The sequence below is a fragment of the Myripristis murdjan genome, chromosome 4 (genome assembly GCF_902150065.1).
Source record: "Myripristis murdjan chromosome 4, fMyrMur1.1, whole genome shotgun sequence".
Lineage (NCBI taxonomy): Eukaryota > Metazoa > Chordata > Actinopteri > Holocentriformes > Holocentridae > Myripristis > Myripristis murdjan.
In genome coordinates, this window is record NC_043983.1 from 16228603 (window position 1) to 16250543 (window position 21941).

The window sequence follows — 21941 nt, forward strand, 5'->3', positions numbered from 1 at the left end:
GTGTGTAATTTCCCTCCAAATAGCCAAAAAGGATAAATTAGTGTTATCAGGCTTTGGGCTCTGATCTGCTCTGATACATTTGAAGGTCAGACCTCATAAAGGAAACGGAAATAAAGAGTATAATTTAATCTCAAGTGTATTGTATTGTAATAAAGGTAGATGCACAAAATGCGCAGCAGGGAAATGTCCCGTCCACTGTTTTAAAAGCTGATAGAATAATTGTTTTGCAACAAGGACCACTTTAGAATAAGAGAACACTTCGAGAGACCCTTAATGACCTTGAACAGAATGGGATGGGGGGGGTATAGACGTGCTTCGTGTGTGTTTTTGTGCATGCTTAAGAGAGAGAAACAAGTAGACACTCGATATGTGAGTTGAGGTGTTCACTTGTGTATATCCATGTCCATTTTGCACTTGTGTTTTCCTGCGCGACGTGCGTCTGTGCTCGCCTGTGTGCATGCTGAGCTGCCCTCGTTTCCTTCAGAGCGAACCTAGAAGGAACATCACATCGCCTGACTGTGTTTTGCCTCCCAGAAAGGCAAATGATTGCTAATGTGTTAGATGTTTTGGTGCTGTTTTCACAGAAAGTGCCAGACTTTCAGAGGAAACGCAACGCCACTTCAATTTGCACCTTGTCTTTAGAAATGTGTGAATAACAGGGAGAGAGTGCTCATGTGCTAGAGAGTGTTAACCAAACCCTTAGGGGAAATAAGAGCCTGTTTGAATGGTGGTGAAAAACGGTTTGTGCTGTTGCCTACCAGTTCAAAAGTTTTAACTTGGAGAGGAGGCTACCAGCATGACAGTGTTCATATGTGCTATTAGTTAACATAGAAACTGCAGATAGGAAACACAAGACTGCATGTTGCCCTCAGACTCAGTGCTTTCTTACAGTGGAGATCAAATCACTAACAGATACGATCATGTAGAAATTGTGCTATTATACACAGTATTTTCCTCCTGATGCACTGTAGATTAAAAATGACAATGATTCATATAGGTTTGGCTTGCAGAGTTAGATATGTGAAATGAATAGCCCACACGAAAAAAAGCCGTTTTCTTCCCAATAATGTTTATTTTTTGACATTTGTGACACTCTCTCTGAAGCTTAATGTCCCTATTAGTGACTCCCCTGTCCCAAAGCTTCACTGTTACCTCCTTATACATATGAATGGCTGCTCAAGAGATAGTTTACTATCATAAACCCTGTGTATCAATGTCTGTGTGAGTGTACGTAGGTGTGTTAGATAGATAGATAGATAGATAGATAGATAGATAGATAGATATACTTCATTGATCCCAACCAGGGAAATTCTTGTGTTACAGCAGCATCAGTAGAAACATATAATAAAGTTAAATAAAATAGAATAAAGACTAAATATATACAATAAAGACTATAAAGACTAAAAACTAAAAATATACAATAAGGGCTAACCTAAGAATATGAGATATGTTTGAGAATGTGTGATTTTTTTTCTCAAGGCATTGCTCTGGAGGTAAATTAGGCCACAAAAACTAATGCCAACATTAGTGTAATTGTAAACAAACAATCAGACTAATGTAAACAGCTTTCCTTGCAGCACTCTCCTTTCTTTACAATACTTTTTCTTTGTCTCTGTGTTTCACCTTGTGGCCTTTTGTTGATTTATCTAGCAAAGAAAAGAAAAGTATTGCATGTATAACAGTTCACCCAATGTAGTAGTACTTAATTTTCAACATTACACTTTCTATCACTGTCAAAAAGCCCATGTATACCAACTGATGTGCTTTTAACCCTTCGGCGAATGGCTGCACGTTATTGTGTAGCACAGCAGGGTGACATTATTTAGATAGGTGTCTATCATGTCTGCTGTTAAGATCAACAAATCAAACCCACCTGAAACATCCCGACTTCGGTGCATCTAAGAATACAACGTATGTCCACAGATCTCCATAATTCCTTTCATGTTTGAATAAGTTAAATTGTATTGCACAAAGAAGAGGCAACAATTGAATTTTCCATTCAGTTGTTTGTTAAAACACCCAGCATTGCATGGCGAGCTTGTGCTCTGGTAACAAAGGCAATAAACAATTACTTTTGAGTTATGGCACAAAATGTTGACTGTGTGAACTTGAAATGAAAACGGATATTCAAAGTATATATTCACAAACAGCAGAAAATAAGCAGAATTTCTTTAATGATTATTTGTGCTTACACTTGTTATGAAGTATGGAATATGAAGATTACCTGCATTATATTCTTATTTGATTTGATATTTGACTTTATTGAATGGAATTATTGAACTTTGAACAAACAACATTGAATTTATTACATTGTGAATACTGAACTAGTAATTGCATTTCAGTAATTCATAATCTATATCCATCTTGATATTGACTGACATCAATTGATCCGTACCCTAAACTCTGAAACCCTTTTTTCATTTACAGTTGGCTGTTTTGTTTACAGTGACTTTATGCATTCTGCCGTTTTGCATGACAAACTTGTCTAGCCTCATCATCTGTAGAGTAGCAACCGTGTGAGCCTTTGTGTGTGTGTGTGTGTAGTGTTTTACCCTCAGTGTTAGTGTATGTTTCCAAGCACCATTGCAGGTTAACTCACACCCAGCTTTAGAGGTAATGATTGCGGGGCTCCCTCGTGGCAGCGTGTGCTTTGAAGAGGCTTACAAGGGTTAACACTCCACAACAGCATTGTGTGTGCATGTGTATGTGTGTGTGCATGTGTTTCTCCTTTTCTTTGATTAATTTTTTAATGTAGCCGTTTATCAAAAGGGGGAGCCTGAGGGCAAAAATCACAAACACACACAATACGCACACACACACACACACCCTCTAATGGAATGCTAGCTGTTATGGGATTTTGGAGTTAAGCAGAGCGAAGAGGGGAGAGGTTGAAGCTGCTCAACAGAAAAGGATAGGAGCTACACTGCAGCAGATCTGTGTATCTGGGTGGTGAGTCTTTATTAGTAGTGACTGAGTGTTGTGTACATCCAGAAGGAGCCCAGCTAGCTGTGTTTGACTGGGGAGACACAGGGTGGCTCTCTGCCAGCTGCCAGCATCCTCATTGTTATTACACCATACTGTAATTGAGCTGGAGCACCAATCCCAAAGCTACTCTGTGTGTGTGTGTGTGTGTGTGTGTGTGTGTGTGTGTGTGTGTGTGTGTGTGTGTGTGTGTGTGTGTGTGTGTGTGTGTGTGTGTGTGTGTGCGTGCATGGACTACATGTGTGCCAGTATCCCAGCAGGACTGGGTGGCAGCTGCCATAAGCATGCTGTCTAATCATCTAATGTGTCACTCTTCACAATGAAACAGACTCCATCTCTAGTGCCTGTCACTCTACCAGGGAGACAACACGTTCCTGTATCTGGTCAATGCTGCTTTAATTACACTGGAGTGTGTGTGTGTGTGTGTGTCTTTGTGAGGGATAGTCTATAATTTAACAGTCTACAGTATACAGCTTTAATGTGTATATGTTTTGTTTTGTCCTCGTGGTACCTTGTTGAACCCACCTCTTACCTCCATACAGTGAAAACAAAGCACAAAGAACACAGGACCCTGTCTCTGTAAGAGCAGCAATATACAAGCAATATACAGGCAGGTTTTTGGATGACTGTGATAGCCAATGGCACTTAAAGAGTTGCCTCAGGGTTGCTGCTCTAACCACAGATTGCAAGCACATCTTGAAGCTGGCTTGAAGCTGTCTTATAGGCAATTTTGAGCTCTGTGTCAAAATCTCAGCCCAGCATTTTTTAAACTATGAGTTGGCTGCCTTCAGCTAAGTCATCAAACCAGTTCAAAGCTATTTCTTTGCTGTGTGAAAGGATTGCGTTAAAAGTGACATGATACATGTTAATGTGCTGCAGATATAACCCATGGGAAACTGTTATATCATCTCTCATATCATTATATCATGTGTGCTTACCATAACCCCAGCCATCATCAGCACAATCAAAACAGTTCAAGATGTTCAGCCAACACATCTGGCCTTGTCCTCCCTTCCAAACCCAAACTTCTCTGTGACAAGATGTCCAGCTGCCACTCAATGTTAATCCAGCCTGTGGCTGCCATTGCCTTTAACTTTATTGTGCGGTTTTATCATTTCTTTGCTGCACCTTGGATCTACCTCTGGACCTCTGTGTATGAAACATGCTTTATAAATAAAATAGCCTTGTCTTGCCTTTTGAGGCATCTCATCCTGGCCACAGAGATTGGCCATTACAAGTAGCTGTTTAGTTTCCACTGCCTTAACATTCTTTCAAACAATAAAAAGCCAACTTCATCTATAATTAGTGCCATATTCAACAGCTGATCAGTGTAAACAAACAGTTGTTCATGTCTTGCGTTGCTTAGCAACAAAAACAGTAGTAACTGTGTATTAACAGGTACAAGCTGGCGAACTGATGGCTCGCTAAAGGCAGTGTAAATATATTAGGAACTACCACTGCCACTTTTCCAGTAATGTATTTTTTGTAGGCTTATCTGTCTCAAATGTACTTGCCTAAAAACATAACAAATGAAACTTAGTAACTTGATGTACACTTCTCTGGCAGAGGAAAAAAAATGAGAATTTAATATATTCTTGCAAGAGAGAAACAATCTTTAGATGCCAGAGTTCATCAGTGATGGAGACTTTGTGATGCTGTTGGGTAGGAGAAGGTGCTCAAAGAGTTGGAGCAGAGGTGCTTCTGTAAATAATTTTCTAAGTGGCATATGTGAAACCCGCTGTGACACTCTGCCAAGATCAGATCTTTTTGACAAGACTAAAGCCCTGACATTTTGATTAATCAGGCCTTCATCGGACAAAGACTTAATGGTGACAGTGACTAGATTGCTACTGGGCTACTGCTGCGACAGTGTGCGAAGAAAGGCCACGCTCTCTCAGAGACCTTGCTCTAAGTCTATCTACAGAATATGACTCCTGGTGATGTGCGGTGCTAATTAAAATTGATTACAGAGCCCTGCTGCTTTTGTCTCCTATAGTATGAGTTCTCTCTTCTTTTTCTTGTTTGCTCCTTCTCTTTACTCTCTCACAGCCTTTCTTGTACTCCTATCCCTGTTCTTTTGCTGGCCCTCTTTTTCCTCTTTATGTTGGTACTTGGTTCCTCTCTCTGTGACAAGTGAGTTATCGATGCGTCCGATAATGATAACAGCAATATTGTGTCATTTATTACCTCGATACGGCATGGGTGCACACCCACACACAATCGCAGACACTCATACACCAGAAGCCCAAGGATGTCTCAGCATGACCTTATTAAAAAAGTCATCACCAGTGGAGAAAGAAGTTAAGCACTTCTGCAGAAAATGACATCACTGCTAATGAGGACCTCGCAATGACTTCCTCAATGAGCATTAGAGAAGAAGACAGAAGAAGAGAGGTAAGGGGAGAGGGGCCAAATGAACACGCTATCAACAGAGTGAGGGAAGAAGGGGGGTTGAGAATGGGTACATGAAGACAACAGGAGACGGGGGTGAGAGCTGCTGGCTGTTAGTATCCATTGAATCCCAGATGATAAAGAGCAGACCACAAACAGATATACTCCAGGCCCTCGTTCTCCTTGACCACCTGTATCTCTGAGCCATTCTGTCAAAGTCACAGCCAATAGATGGATGCGGGAAGCCTTCTTCCACCAAAGCTGTTGCTCTCTATCTTCTTTGTCTTGCTTTATTTTTCACCCTCTCTCGCACACACACTTTGTCTGCGTCCCCTCTCTCCCGCTCAGCAGAGTCAACACAGCCTCCGTCTCATTTGGGATCCTCTCATATCTCTGCAGGATCCACGGCGTTCTCACACAGTTGGAGCCCAACACGCCTTTTGCTCGAGCTTTGATTTGTGGCCGTGTACGTGAGCAGATGATCTTGCGCCTCGTGTGTGTGTTTGTTTTGTGCGTTTGTGTGTACTTGCCTACCTGCCCAGGCTTGGGATTAAATGTCAGTCTGGTAGATTGATGCTCTCTCTGATAGAACGCCACAACAGGAATGAATCCATCGCAGCTTACAGATGGGAATAGAAAGACACACTGGAAGGAATATATCGGATTTTCAGAACATGTGCAACAGATTCTGTCTCATGTGTGCACTGCCATACACGCACGCACAATCTAATTTTCAGACACATTACCACGTTTCTTTAGCATTTCCCTCACAGGCAAATGGTGCGTCAATTCTCTGCGTTGATCATCCATAATGCACCGGAGGATGAGAGTCTATGGGAGAGCATCGGCAGAATAGGGCACGGGGTTAAATGTTTCCTTTCTCAGCACATACAGGGGTCACACACCGGTAATGTGCTGTGAGCGGCTGGCAGTGCGCCATGCGGAAAGGGCACGCTTCCACTGTTTCAGGGGAGTGGATGGGGGGAGGGTGCTTGTGGGTGCTTGTGTGAGTGAGTGGGAGCATGTGCAACTGTGTGTTCAAGCGTTTCTGGGTATGTGAGTGTATATGAGGTAGTGGGAGTGCGTATGCGTGCATGTGTAAGTGTGAGAGTGAGAGTGTGTGAGTGAATGTGAGCCTGTGTAAGTGTGTGAGTGATTCATGGCTCAAGGGAATAGTATACCCCTGCTGCAGTTCTGGCATTCAGCCATTTCTTTGAGAACATTTTTATCAGATTCTCCTCTGTGGGTGACCTCACTAATATCTCTGTGTATGAGTGTTTGTGTGTCAGTGTGTGTGTGAGGAGGTGTTAATAAAGTATGTGTATGCGGCAGACACCCTTTAAATGTGCATGGTTGTAAAGAATGAATTAGGTGTGTGTCTCTAACAATGTCAGTTTTGTGTCTCACTGCATTTTCCTCCCTCTCTTCCACGCTTTACCCTGGATCAGCTGAAACAGGTTAGTGCTTTCTTGTCACTATTTTCATCACCATCGTATCGCTGTGACTGATGCTGAGCAAGCTCTGTTTAATGGCTACTTTGTATGAATGAAATGAGCCTGTAAACTATTACATAGCCTCTCTCAAACTTAAGTTAAGTTATGGGCCAGAACCAAGGATGGTTTCCAATCCTTCTTTTGTATCCCTGTATGACAGAAATAGCCGTGTTTTCAGTAGAGTCCCACACTGATTTTTTTTTTTCTCTAAAAGTTGAAGGACCTGCATGCTACATTTATGGGCATTAAGTCAGAACCAGTCAAGCTGGGAAATGAAATTCATTTAACAAAGTCCTATGTCATCCTGACTCTTGAGTTTATACACGAGCCTATCTGGCCTTTACAAATCCACAGAAAGTGGAAAATAATGTTCTTAGCGAGCAGCAGCAGCAGCAGCAGCTTGGGAAAGCAGGGGAGCTGTCCTTGGTACTGAACTGAAATAAACTCACAGAAGGTTTGAGGAGCGTGGCTGGAATGTACTGTCTTTCCTTGAGATTCTTGCTGGAACAGAGTGCGTAGTAGTGCTGCTGGGGACACTGGAGTAGATAAAAGACATTACCAGAAGTCAACCCTGCCTTCATGTAGACTGCTCAGACAGTTTGTGGGCAGGGCAGACCTCAGGAGATGAAAATGTGTGGTTTCACATACTGTAGGCTGTTTCATTCTGCCTGGCTGTTTGACTGTCTAAGGTTTGTCTCTCTCTCTCTCTCTCTCTCTCTCTCTCTCTCTCTCTCTCTCTCTCTCTCTCTCTCTCACTCTCTCTCTCTCTCTCTCTCTCTTAGCATCCATCTTTTTCAGACCTAAGTGCATGAATACAAGCAATCACGGTTCAACTTGATTTCAATGTTTGATGATACTTACACTTGGGAAATGTTTATGAAATACACAGGCAGCATGAAATAAATATTGGTCTTGTGGCTTTATTAATACTTTAAGGCAGAGCTACAGATCCAACTTTGTGTGTCTGTGAGAAGTGAAGCATTATCTGATCAAAGTGCTTGCAGTGGATATGTGGAAATATGATTGATTTGGCGCTGTGTATGGGACAACAGGAGTTGTGGCAGCGTTGCATCATAGTGCTGCTGTCAGATGAAAACCTCATACCTCCAGCTGTGTTTTAGAAACTTTGTTTTTCTCTGCGAAAAATCTCAATTCATCTTGTTTCATATGCAGTTTTAAAAATCGTGTTTTTCTTAAAACAAGTGGAAAAAAACTGCCTTTGGGATGAGATAATCCCACTGGTTTCCAATGCAGTTGCACATATTTCAGGAATGTTTCTGGGAACAAGTGTATCACAAGTAATACGTGTAACAAAGCAGAATAAAGCAGATCAGTTACCAAGAAAATTACACTTGATTCAAGAAAATTTTGTAAACAAATTGATTTGTACTGGAAACAAGAGGGATTATCTCATCCCGCTGGCCGATTTCTCACCTTGTTTTAAGATTTTGAATCTGAATATGAGGCTAAATGACTTTTAAAGATGAGCATTTTTGCGGTGTGTCCTTTCCATGCCCTGTTGTTTTCATGACTGCAGGACCATGGATGGAGCCACTCCAAACCCACTGCATATTTCAAAATGCCCCGGCATCAGTCAGAAAATCTGACAGTTTTACTCAGTTCCTCAAAAACAGAAGCCTGATGTTTCAGCAGCACAAGACTTGAATCTGACAGCAACAGTAGGTGTTAGCAGTGAGTGTGTGTGTGTGTGTGTGAATGTGTGTGTGTGAGTGTGTGTAAACAGATGGTGGAGAGCAGAGATGGCAGAAGGCTCAGAGCTGTCTTCACATCCAACTCGTCTCTCTCCATGTACGGGAATGTTAGCTCACTTCACACTGAGAACTGCCTCCAGCTACGTCTCTCCTGCTGGTCCGCACTCTCACGCCACAGTCAACACAGCACATACATACCATACACACATAGAGTACATACACACACTGTCTCTCGCACACACACACACACAGACAGACAGAAGGAGAAATGAAGCAACAGATGATGGTCTCAAAGGGAAATTTTAAAGTCTGTTTCTGTGTCTGTATCTAAGTGCTGTCTGTGTGTGTGTTTTCAACATGCTGTATGGGTGTGTGTACGTGCAAAGTGTGTATGTACTGTATGTGTATATGTTTGTTGCGTGTGTGTATGTGTGCACATTGAGTGTGTGCCTCAGCATGCATGTACACTGCATGTGCAAATACATGTGCGCCCAGTTGTGTTTATTTGTGTTGTGTGTGTGTGTGTGTGTGTGAGAGAGACAGGCTCATTAGATGTACATTCTAAAGCACACTAATTAACAGCCTCGTTAAGACTTGAGCAGCTCTCCTACTGAGGCTGAGGATCAGGCAGTCTGCCATACACACACACACACACACACACACACACACCGACACACACACACACACACACACACACACACATACACATGAATGTTCACTTACAGTACATTAAGTCACAAGTACAAACACACATTCACATACTCATTAACATATACACATACAAAAACAATGACAAGCACATATGGACACACGTGGTCATCCACATCACACACACACACACACACACGCACATACACACACACACACACACACACACACACACACACACACACACACACACCTAACTCTATCCTAATACCCTGTGTGCATATATAGAGCATAGTGTTTTTTTTAATCAGGACTCTATCCATCATCTCTTATGAGAAAGCTCCATGTTATGTTTTTATGTGTTCTTGGGTATTAATAAAGGTCATGTTTTATAAATTAGGGGTTGTGACAACAAACATTACAACAGTCACAGCGTCACGGGAGTCAGCTGTGAGTTTGTCAGTCCAGCTGACCCAGAGCCCTCAGTAATAAATTTCTGCCTTTCCCACACAGCCTCATTCACATGGGAACCAGAGCAGCTTCATCTCCTCCTCTCTTTATTCCCCACTATCCGCCACTCCTTCGTTCCAACACATGGACTATACTTTAGTGATTTGCATATGCAGATTAGCCGCCTGAATCCATAATTTGAGATTTATTGCAGTTCAGACAGCACAACTCGCATATAGGAAATGTATTTACTAAATGATGAGGCATGACAATGGGTTTGACTTTGGAGGACTACATCTGCTTTTATGTTTGCTGTGGTACACATTTAGCTTCATAAATTGCCGCTGCATATACATATTTCGTAAGCAATCCCCCCTGGACCATAAAAACAAATACAGGTGGAGCTGGGGAGGAGGTGGGATAAAGAGATCCTGTAGCACAAAGGGAGCAGCGGCAGGGCAGCTATTGTAGACAAGTAAAGTAAGCTGAGGTGATAATTTAAAGGGCTTTGAATTGAGCGAGTGAGATGATGATTGGCTAACGATGAAAAGTGTGCCAGTCAGGAGCCAATCAGCTGATGATACCTGGAGGGTTTCCTGACTGACCTAACTCTGCTCATTTACACCACTGCATTTGGAGTGTAGCCTTACAAGCCATAAGGAGAGAAGGCTGTCCTGCAGAAATATTGGACGACTGAAGGTTGCAAATTGCACTGATGACTTTGCAGGGATCCAGCTTTCCCTGTAATGTTCTTTCCTTGTTACCTATCTGACTACATTTGAATGTTTTATGCTTTATTGGAAGTAAAATCCCCTGGAAACCCACCTCATCAACTCAGAGTTGATGTCCCTGATCATTACAGCCAGTCCATCACTACATTTTTTTCATTTTTAGATAATGAATGTGTCTTGTCAGTTATTTCCGTTCCTCAGTGTGACTCTGTGTAGTTATTTGGTGTAATAGCACCACACAATGTTTCGCCAATTGCTTGTTTGTTCTGTGTTTGCATTGCTAATGTGGTTTTGAATGACGTGTGGAAACATGTGTCTGACTCTGCCTTGTGTTTTATGCCCCATAAATCATAACAGCTCTGAAGGACACACGTTTATTTTGACATACGCATCTTGCATTGTGTCTAAACCTGCGTCTCTACTTGTCTGTGGGGTAGTAATGAGAGTGACATAAAAACACACTTCAAAAGAGGGAGAGGAGGAGGTAATAGGTCCTGCCTCCCTCTCCGTATGTTTATGAGGTTATACAAGGGCAAGTGTCCAGAGTGTCAAGCTGCAATCAAGCAGTGTGAGAGACACAAATGCAAACACATGCATGAACATACATACACATCCACCTAATAACACACACACACACACACACACACACACACACACACACACACACACACAGACAAACACAGTGTGAAGGCAATTTGCTACTTGCTGTATTCTGTCTTCACGGCGCTGCTCTCACCAGGCGACTCACAGATCCCCATAATTTAGCCCTAATCTTACTGGTGGAGGTTGTTTGGAGGGGAATGCTCTCTCTCTCTTTCTCTCTCTCTCTCTCTCTCTCTCTCTCTCTCTCTCTCTCTCTCTCTGTATGTGTTTGTGTGGTTGTGTATGTGTGTATGCACAAGCCATTTATGCTAGCCATTGCTGTCAACCAGGCACCTGCACCTGTAACCTGACTGGACCTATAAGAACCCTGATTTGCTCTATTGTGTGATGTTGGCATTTGCCGTTTGCAATCACCCACCCCCACTTGGGCTAATTACTGCATTTCATTGAGTAGGTGGTGTAATGAAAAGGGAAATTTCAGACAGTGTATTGTACAACGTAGGCAGCTGCCTAGTCAATTATCCATATTGCTCACAAACACGGTCTAAATTTAAGAGTTAAACTTTGGTCAGTAGAGATGCCGGTAGAGAGCGGTGTGGAAGGGGGGGGTAGTGCTGAGAGGATGTGGGCTGGCTGGCCTTGAGCAGACCTGAATTTATACAGGAGCTGAGAACTGAGATGGAATCAATGCTGCAGGTCTTATTTAGATTCCAATTACAACCATTTCTGATCAATTGGCTCCTCTCCTCACTGGGAAACTGGGGCTCTGCCTTTGATCAATGGCCACACACACAGATAGACTCACACACACTCTCGCTGTGTGTTTCTTTCTTTTAACACACACACACACAAGCACAGACACAAAACCATCCAAATGCGTTTGATCAATGCCCACTCTGCCTGAGAGCAGGATCTGTGTTATTTCATGCTCTGTAGTCTTAATTGATCGAAGGATAAAATGATTAGTGAAGGAATCTTTCATGCTGTTGTTATGGTCTTCTTCTTCTTCTTCTTCTTTTTTTTTTTTTTTCTCACACAGAGCCCCCTGGAATTCATTTGCAAGGACATACATTTGTCCTTGGATGCGCATTCCTCTGTGAGTTTGAGTAAAAATGGACTCATGCTTGAGATCAACACAACAGCTGGAGCTACAAGTGAGAGCTTGCAGGTTTGAGATGCAAAGATAACTGAGTTGTTGTCATCCTCTTTAAGTGAGCAACTCATGTATATAGAACTGGGAAGCTGACAGAGAGAGAGAGAGAGAGAGAGAGAGAGAGAGAGACATTTGTGTAGTGTCATCATTGTGGTGCACCAACAGGAAAACCTCTGTGCTGTTAAAACAAACTGTAGATGACCTCAAATAATTGCAGCTGGCTTCACACACACACACACATGCACACACATATGCGCGCACAGAGCAGCCCAAGCTCTTCCCTTGCTCCATCCCGGCATGCATCTGTGTCAATATGTTTGCTTTTGTTTGGATGCGTCAGTTCATTTTGTTGACTTATTTTCTGCATCAGAAACAATCGCTGCAGAGATTGGGAAGGGGATTAATTTTATGCAAATGTATGCAAATAACTGTGACACAGAACTCCATCCGCATCAGTTCTATGCAAATGTTGTTTGCTAAACAAGCTTATTGGCAGGGCCTGTGTTTCCCAGCCCCCTCATATCCCACCCACCCCACGGCCCCCTCGCCATTCCAACCTCCCACTTTCCCCTCCCCCACCAAAACCAAGCAGCCCCCAACCCTTCTCTTTTCATCATTTCTCCTTCTCCCCCCATTCTGTCTCCCTTTAATCCCCCTTTCCACCCTTTCTTTCACTTGGCCAAGCGTTTTGCTCAGTCCACTGTCCCCTGTCTTGCCTCCACCCCCACTTTTCTCTCTCTCTGTCTCTGCCTCTATTTCTCTCTCCCTTCCTCTGTAATCCCCCCACCCCCACCCCCCCTGTCCCTCTGTGTGCTGCATGGCTGTTAGCGGTGTGAGGAGGGGCTAATGGGGCTTGAGGAAAACACTGTCATAGTGCCTGGAAAGCAGGGAGCCGGGAGCCGGGAGGCAGCCAGGAAGGCCTGACATTAGACTTGCTAATGGCAGGTTAACAGAGAGGGGATGGAGAGGGAAAACACAACGACTAGAGGAGATAAAGAGGATGATGAGACTCTGGTGGCAGCTAGAGGGGTGGGCAGAGAGAAGGAGAGAAAAAGTGAGTCGGACGCAGAAAGAGAGAGAGAGAAAGAGAGAGAGAGGTACTTCCAAGGGAGATGGTAAACAGAGTCTCATCCCCTGTCGGCCTGTCCTGTCGGCACTTGGGGGATGGAGGAAGAGAGGAGGGGAGGGAGGGAAGAGAAGAGGGGGGTTTCTTTCCTGCCTCCATGCTCCAATCCTCTTTTCTGGTCTCCCATTTCAAGAGGAGAGTGTGGCATCACGCGTGATGCCTCCCTTCAAAGGCGAGGGGAAGCGTGTGTGTGTGTGTGTGTGTGTGTGTGTGTGTGTGTGTGTGTGTGTATGTGTGTGTTTCACACAGTGTAATGGAATTCAAAGCCCCTCACCCATTCACCCATCCTCCACACAGCCCCATCACACACTCAGCACCATGGAAATCACAACCAGAAAAGAAAAAAAAAAAACTCTTTCATCTTACCACTGTCTGTTTTTTAAATGTTGCCCATTCATTTGGAATAGCATTTGGGAAAATGTTTCATATTTAAATAAAGTTTGTATCGCTGTGACAGAGCTGCCAAAACGGCAGTGGCGGTGACTTGTGTGAGTTCCATGTGGCACAATGAGCCATTTGGTCTTAGGCCCACGGTTTGAGCGGGAGACTATTTCCAGACAGCTTGTATGGAGCAGCCAAGCATACAGCAGTCTCACACCTTAATGGCATTTGTGAGTAATATGCTTTTCTCTGCTGCAAGTGCAAGCAATGCAATACAGCTAAGTAATATCTCTCCGTAAAGCAATACTCACTGTCAGCATTATATGGATGAGTTGATGTCTGTGATGTGTGTGTTTGTGTGTATGTGTGTGCATGTGTGCGTGCGTGTTTTTTTGGATTTGTGTGTGCATGTCAGATCCATTTAGACTGTAGGTATGGCAGTTAAAATGAACTGAGAAAGAGGGAGAGAAAGCATGCATTAGCTATGCATCATTAGCATTTGTGGCCAGTCACATGGTTCACTGTGTCTCACCCATTAGTAAGGAAGTGTGAATGAGAGACAGAGAGAGAGATTGAGAGAGGGAGAGGGAGAGAGTAAGACAGACAGGCAGACAGACAGACAGACAGACAGACAGACAGAGGCAGAGAGACAAAAAAAAGAAAGAAATTCAAAAATGACAATAAACACAGAAATTTGTCTCAGCAGCGTTGGTGGAGAGACATCTTGTCAACTGACATTTTAGCTCAGCACTGTCCAACAAGTATTTTCATTTTAGTTATTAATCATTAACAATGATTAATAATTTGGTCAATCAAATGTCCTAAATAATAAGAAATGCCCAATGTAAGTTACCAGAGCCCAATTAAGGTCTTAAAATTTCTTCTTTAGTCTGATCAGCAGCCATAAAAACATAAATAATAAAATAAATAAATGATTTGTGAAGCTGTGATGAGAACAGGTTTGGCATTTTTACATGATAGATGACTACATACAATTACTCCCTTATCAAAATTATAAACAATTTCAGCGCAATCAACCAGTCGATTAAAGCTGTATGATGCAAAGCTAAAGGTCAACATTGCTGAGACTCAGCTGGCAAGAAAAAAAAATATTTATTTGTTTGTTACAGTTGAGAGAGAGGGGATGACATGCAACAAAGGGCCTGAGGTCGGATTCAAACGGACGCTGTGATCACGACTCAGCCTTGGTTCATGGCACGCGCTTGTATCCGGTGAGCCACCGGGGCACTCCAACATTTTTCAAGCTTTGATTGAATTTTTTTTTTTTTCTGCTCTACTTCCACATTGGATATGATATAGCAGAAACTGAATGTCACAAACAGACCAACAGGACGGTTCAAGACGGAACAGCGGCAGAGCAAAAGAGAGAGATGGACAGACCATCAGGGAGGAAACACACACACACACACACACACTCACAGGGAGCCAGAAAATACAGATTTATGTGGCAATACAATGGTGTGGCAGTCGGTGACAGCCATTGCAGCGACATCCAAACCCAGCAGGCCTCAGGCTCTGTTCTCTGTGTGTCTGTATGTACACACTCCAGTTTCTCCAGCAGCTCTCATCTGTCATGGCTACAGATGGCTGCTGTGCCACCATGAGACGCTGCTCTTTGGTTATGACAGACACTTCTGTATGCATGTGTGTTTGTGCACTGGTCTGTTTATGTTTGTGATGTGACAAGCTAGCAAAAGGGCTGAACTATACGCCTGCAGCTTTCGCCCCCCCACCCCCACCCCCAAACGAGCATGCACACAAATACACATACAAAGTTGTGACATATACAAGCACTCGTATCCATTTCAAGTGTTTAGATGCATTTTGATCCCATAAGGCCAACAGCTCGAACGCATTTACTCTGTCAGTCGCATTACCATTCCGCAAACTATTCTGAGCGACAGCGATGGCTCCGCCGCTCCTGCACCACTCCTTTTTTCCTGCTTTCTAATTCACACTCTGTCTTAGTGCTGTAGCAGAGGAGAGGATAACAGAGATAGGGGGAGATGGATGGAGGGATGCAGGGAGAGATGGCTACGAGCGGAAGAGAGAGACAGAATGAGAGAGAGTGGGATGATGGAGTGAGACGGAGTGGGGAGTTTGATTCCTCCAGTTGTCAGAGACGCTGCATTATTGATGCGCAGAGGATTCCACATTGTCGCTCTGACTCTCAGACTGTCACGTCACGTCCCGTATGTGTGTGTGTGTGTGTATGTGTGTGTGTGTGTGTGTGTGTGTGTGTGTGTGTGTTAGTGTGTGTTGTGTGCATGCCATGCTACTTTGTTGTGGCAAGTCCCAGAGGACAGCCACCTGTCAACACCTCCAAATCACAGGGAACTCAGTCAGTGACAACGTTGTCTCTGTAGCACTGACCACATGGGATGGGTGTGCACATACACACACACACACACTTCCTTACTGATTTATGGGAGGAGGTGACTGTGTGTGTGATGGGTTTTGTGTTGTACTGAGGATTCTCGTGGGTCTCTGATACTCTAAGTTTCCACTCGCTGCATGACTGTGAATTGGCTGTGTCACTCTCTATTATGAAGTTAGGAACAAGCCAAAGAAGTAACTCACTGTGTGTGTGTGTGTGTGTGTGTGTGTGTGTGTGTGTGTGTGTGTGTGTGTGTGTGTAGGGATATTAATCTGTGACATTGAAGAATGGCCCTTCTGCTCTGAGTTTTGGCTCATGAATTCTTTAGACAGTCTCCTCAGCAGACAGAACACCTCACCATAAGACACACACACACACACACACACACACACACACACACATATACACACACTCTTGTACATGATCAGTATGTTCATGTCATCCTCCTGCGAGACGTGCATTTAATTTTCCTGTTTTCATCTGATGTGTTGAATTCCAAGAGGCAACATTCCCGATCATCAGATTTTTTGGACTGTTAAGTTTCAATATTCAATTTAGTGTCAACTTAGTAGATAAACCTAACCCCGTAAAAACTTAATAGAAAGTTGATCAATGGTGTATTTATGTTGGACAGGTTGTAGTGATGTGTGGATGACCCAGTGGGATTCCGGTGACGATGGGCCAGCCAAATAGTTTCAGGCGTGTTTTGGGCTTAAAAGTTTAAAATATTGGGGCAGCCCAGTAGCTCCCCTGGTAGAGCACATACCACTTGTTATGGCTGAGTCTTGGCTGCAGCGTCCTGCAAATAAAGCAGAAATTCCCCCCAAAAAATAATCTTTAAAAAAGTTTAAAATATTAACAATATAGTGTATCATATAGAAGATTATTCTTTGCTGAAGTTCCTTATTTTTTCCCCATACTTTATTCTTCCTGGCATTATGGAACGTCATGAAAGGAGCTTGTGGATTTGGGTTTTACTGAAATTACAAGCTGGGTGAGTTCAATTCAACTGTGAAACTCAACTGAACTCAACTTTTACATGGTCCAAAGAAAGTGTGACCCATGTGTCACCTGTCCTAGTTGCTGCCTACACTTTAAAAAGAAGAAGAAGAAGAAGAAGAAGAAGAAGAAGAAGAAGAAGAAGAAGAAGAAAGCCAAGTCGCAAGTTTTATTTGTCATTTGGTATCCTCACAAGATAGTCCCTCTTTTTTTATGGATGCACTTGAAGACACAGTGCCATAATCAGCGTTGTCACAAGTCTGTCACTTGAACAAATGTGTAACTTATTCCTTTCAAGACTCCAATTAGTGAACACCAACTTTTTCTCAGTTGTTAATAATGTACCTATCTGCCGCTTTTTGAAATACTTCAATAAGCAGGTAAAGGACAGACTTCAGCAAAAGCTGGTTTAGTAGAAACAAGTCTAAAAAGTTTTATCCTCTTCAAATATCCTGTGAAGTTCTGATGTCTCATTCTGGATGAGGGACTGTAAAGTTTTGACTGACATCTATCGGTTGGAGCTGACGGATTGCTTTCAGTGCAACATATATATATAATAAATATATATATTTTTCTGCTTTGTCTGTATTGCAGAGCATGTTCATGACACAGAGATGTACTGCTGTTGAGATTCTCATACTTAGCAGTTTCAATTAAATGCCAAAGCTCCTAGTAAGTTACAGCAAGTAGGGTGATAAAATATGTTTGACTCCAATCATATTTCATCAGTGCTTCTATGGATTTTATCGCCGTGACCTTAAAGCGTGTATAATCAGTTGCCCCCTTTAGGCTTTGGGCTAGCACCGCCATCAACATGACACACACCCCCCTCCCTTCAACTTGCAACACTCCCACTCGTATTTCGCTTTTATCACTTGTCATGAACTGAGCTCTGGATTCCATTTCACAGGGGCTTTAATGTAGGAGCTTATAACTTTTTATGACAATTTGTTCATTGGCGGAGGACCTCACTTCAAGAATTATCTGCAGTGAAAAGCAGTTATCTGAGAAAACATAATAGAAACCGACTGACAGAGACACAGATAAAAAAAAGAGAGGGACAACAGAGAGAGAGAGAGAGAGAAAAATAAATAGATAGAGTGCGAGAGAGAGAGAGAGAGAGAGAGAGAGAGAGAGAGAGAGAGTATTGTGCTGGCCATCTTCCCAGAACGGAGGAATCGATCAACAGAATGAGGGACACTATTTCCTCTGCCAGTAGAATGAGCCAGGCTAATAATGGAAAGCAGTCATCATCTCCCTTTTTGGTTGCTCTCTCTCTCCGTCTCTCTCTCTCTCTCTCGCACGCTCTCTGCTTTTCTTTTCATTCCATTTTTCTGGGAAAACAATCATAGTCTCGTCAAAGGTCCGCCTCACTCTCCCACTATGATCTGACATTTGAAAAGCAAACCCTTTTAGCCGGGGAAGTGGGCGTCAAGCAGCAATGAGCCCTCTGGAACACTGACTCACAACGTCTGCAGACACACACGCATATGCAAACACACTCACACACACTCACACTGTGCCTGAGTGGTGTATCACAGCGCTACAGCAGAAACAAAGGAGGAATCAAGAAGGCTGGAACTCAATGGTCCAATCACAGCTGGCGCGTCCTAAGCGCCGCTACCTGCTACTCATAACAAGCTAAACGACCTTTTCCACCGCACTCAGGTCTGCCACTCAAACCCTGTCAGTCACTCAGCTCCAAAACACAATTACTGCCATTCAGGTAGTCAAGAGGCCAAACGTTTGCTGCTTGTCATTTATGCAAGCATTTTTCCTGTTTTTTTTTCTCCTTGCGTTTCTTTCCTTCTTGGGGCTTTTTCCCTCCCTCTCATTTCTTTATCTAGCATTTATGCGTCACACATATTTGTTATATTTGATATTATTGAGCTGTTGCCCTGACCCTTGCTGTCTGTACCACTGATCACACTGCAAAAACTCAAAATCTTACCAAGAATATTTGTCTTATTTCAAGTCAAAAATGTCTTATTACTAGTCAAAATATCTCATTACACTTAAAATAAGACATGATCACCTCAGAAGTAACTTGTTTTTAGACAATTGTCTCTTGTTTCAAGTGAAAATTTGCTTGTTTCATTGGCAAAATTTGTTTCTTGTTTCTAGCTAATTTTCACTTATTTCAAGTGAATTTTCACTTTTTCCACTGGCAAATTTTGCCAATGAAACAAGCAAATTTCCACTTGTTTCAAGTGAATTTTCACTTGAAACAAGTGGAAATTGTCTAAAAACAATTTACTTCTGAGGTGATCATGTCTTATTTTAAGTGTAATGAGATTTGACTAGAAATAAGACATTTTTGACTTGAAATAAGGCAAATAATCTTGGTAAGATTTTGCGTTTTTGCAGTGCAGCTGTAATGTTAATGTGAGCTCCCTGATGTGAGCGCTGTCTGCTAATGTCTGTCAGGCTCAACAACCTGCGGGTGGAGTGATGATACAGGTTGACTGGTTGCTGACTTGCTACGTCTGCTCCTCCTCGTTTAACAGCATCGCACACACACACACACACACACACACACACACACACACACACATGCAGACACTCTTTCATGCCTCCAGCACACTCTGTGGGAGTGCTGTGTTCCAGCCACCATCTTTTCTTCCATCTAGTTCTTGCATTTTGTGTAGATAATAAACTGAATCATTTCTTGCAAATTTGTTGTCTCTGTCCCTTTATGTTACTTCCCTCCCTCTGAGAAGGGGTTGTATCAGCAGGCAGGGTAGGTAGTTAAACTTTTTCTGCCTTCATTTTCTTCCCAAGTTCCCCCGGATGGCAGCGGGAACTAAACACTTAAACTATACAATGTAAACGCAAGTATTTATTTGCCTACCTCGCGACGTATCGCATCCTCCCTTCACCCGCCATCTCCATCTCCTCGCTGGCAGCAGCCTTCGTTTGATCGCGCTCTCCGGCAACACACTTACTCAGCTCGGTTCACAGACATGGGGAAGTTACTGTGGGTGTTGTTGTAGAATTCAAAAACGGTGAGGGGGAGAAACTCATAAAACAAACACCCTCCATGTTGCCATTGCTCCTGTGAGCTGCATTTATGAGTCGACTGCTCAAGGCTGCATGGTGCTCAGCAACAGGGTAAACACCTTGGCAAGAGTGTATATATGTGTGTGTGTGTGTGTGTGTGTGTGTGTGTGTGTGTATGAGTATGTGTGTGCGTATGTGTGTGGTGTGTGTGTGTGAGTGCACAATGACAGAGGGAACAAGCTGTCATTCAGAGAGTAAGATCACAGCAGGAATGTGGCATCAGAATGTGACACATGTCAGTGTGACAGCTTACAGCAGCTACTGTAGCTCAGACGGCTGTGTGTCTGCTATCTGACATGCTGGAACGCCCAGAGAGAGAGAGAGGGAGAGAGAGAGAGAGCTTGGAGAGTGGATAGACAGATACATAGACAGATAAGGAGTCTTGACCTTCTTCACGACTTCCTCCTCCTCCTCCTTCCCCTCTCCCATCTTAAACATCTCATCAATCTGTTTCCTCTTCTTCTCTGCTCTTTGTAGTTCTGTCACCATTCCTCTTTCTCATCTTTTTCATCTTATCATGCCGCTCTAAATGACTAATTTGAAACACTCTCCTCTCTGTGTATCTCTCTTAATTTTTCTTGTGTTATTCTTCTCTTCTCCTCTTTCCATCTGTCTGGTTCCTTTTCTCCGACTTCTCTTCCCTGTGTCTTCATCTCCCTTTGCCCTCTTATTCAATCCAGCTCTCTTCCTGTCCTTCTCTTCTCTTCTCTTCTCTTGTCTTCTCTTCTCCTTTCTTTTTCACTATTGTCTCTCCTGCTCCAGCCCCCCTCTCTTGTATCTAGTTCACGACCAGATTGCTATCTGGAACACAGTGAGGGGTCATTAAAATTCAACAACCTCACACAATAACTTTAAAGGCTGCTTTTTAATAAAACACTAATGAGGAGTGCTTCCTTCTCCACGCTTCTCAGTAATCTGTTTGTTTCTCTCACTCTGTTGCCAGATGAACAGATGAGCGACTCGAGCGTCGTCACGCTGCCTAGCGGGAAGGGAGGAGTACTGTGTGGACGGTCAATAGGCCTGATCTAGTCTGCACTAAGCTGAAGACTTGATCTGCCCCTCATATAAGTGCAGTCTGTCCATTCAGATTCAGTTTCTGTGTGATTTGACGAGGTTTCCACTTTGCCATAATCTCCCTTGTCTCCTTTAAATCTTATACAGTGGGGCTGGATGGGTATTCTTTTGTGGTGCTCACAATGTTAAAAATCTATATTTGAAAAACTCAGCAGCAACAAGCCTTTACAAAAGCAATGACACTGATACCTGGAATAATCCACAGCTCTTGGGAGTGAAGATTTTCCTTGGGAACTATTTTCTGCTGAAGAGCACCAGCAAACTCTAATCATCCACCTTGAATTTGTCCTTGTTGGGGATGGACAGATAGTTTTCCAGTGGAATCCTTTCCAAATCACATAGGGTGGAACTGGGTTGCACAAGTGCAAAAATATATACACTACTCACAAAAAGTTAGGGATATTTGGCGTCTGGGTGAAATTTATGTAAAATATAAAAAGTTCACGCTACACTGATATTATATCATGAAAGTAGGGCATTTAAGTAGAAGCATACACTGGTGATTTCCTCATCTCAAACAATTTCTTGAAACAAAAGCCAACAACAGTGGTGGATATACCACAACAAAAAATGTCAGTGCCAATAACTTGTCATGTGCCCTTGAGCATCAATTACAGCTTGACAACGACGTCTCATGCTGTTCACAAGTCGACTTATTGTCTGCTGAGGCATGGCATCCCACTCTTCTTGAAGGGTGGCCCTCAGGACATTGAGGTTCTGGGGTACAGAGCTCCGAGCCT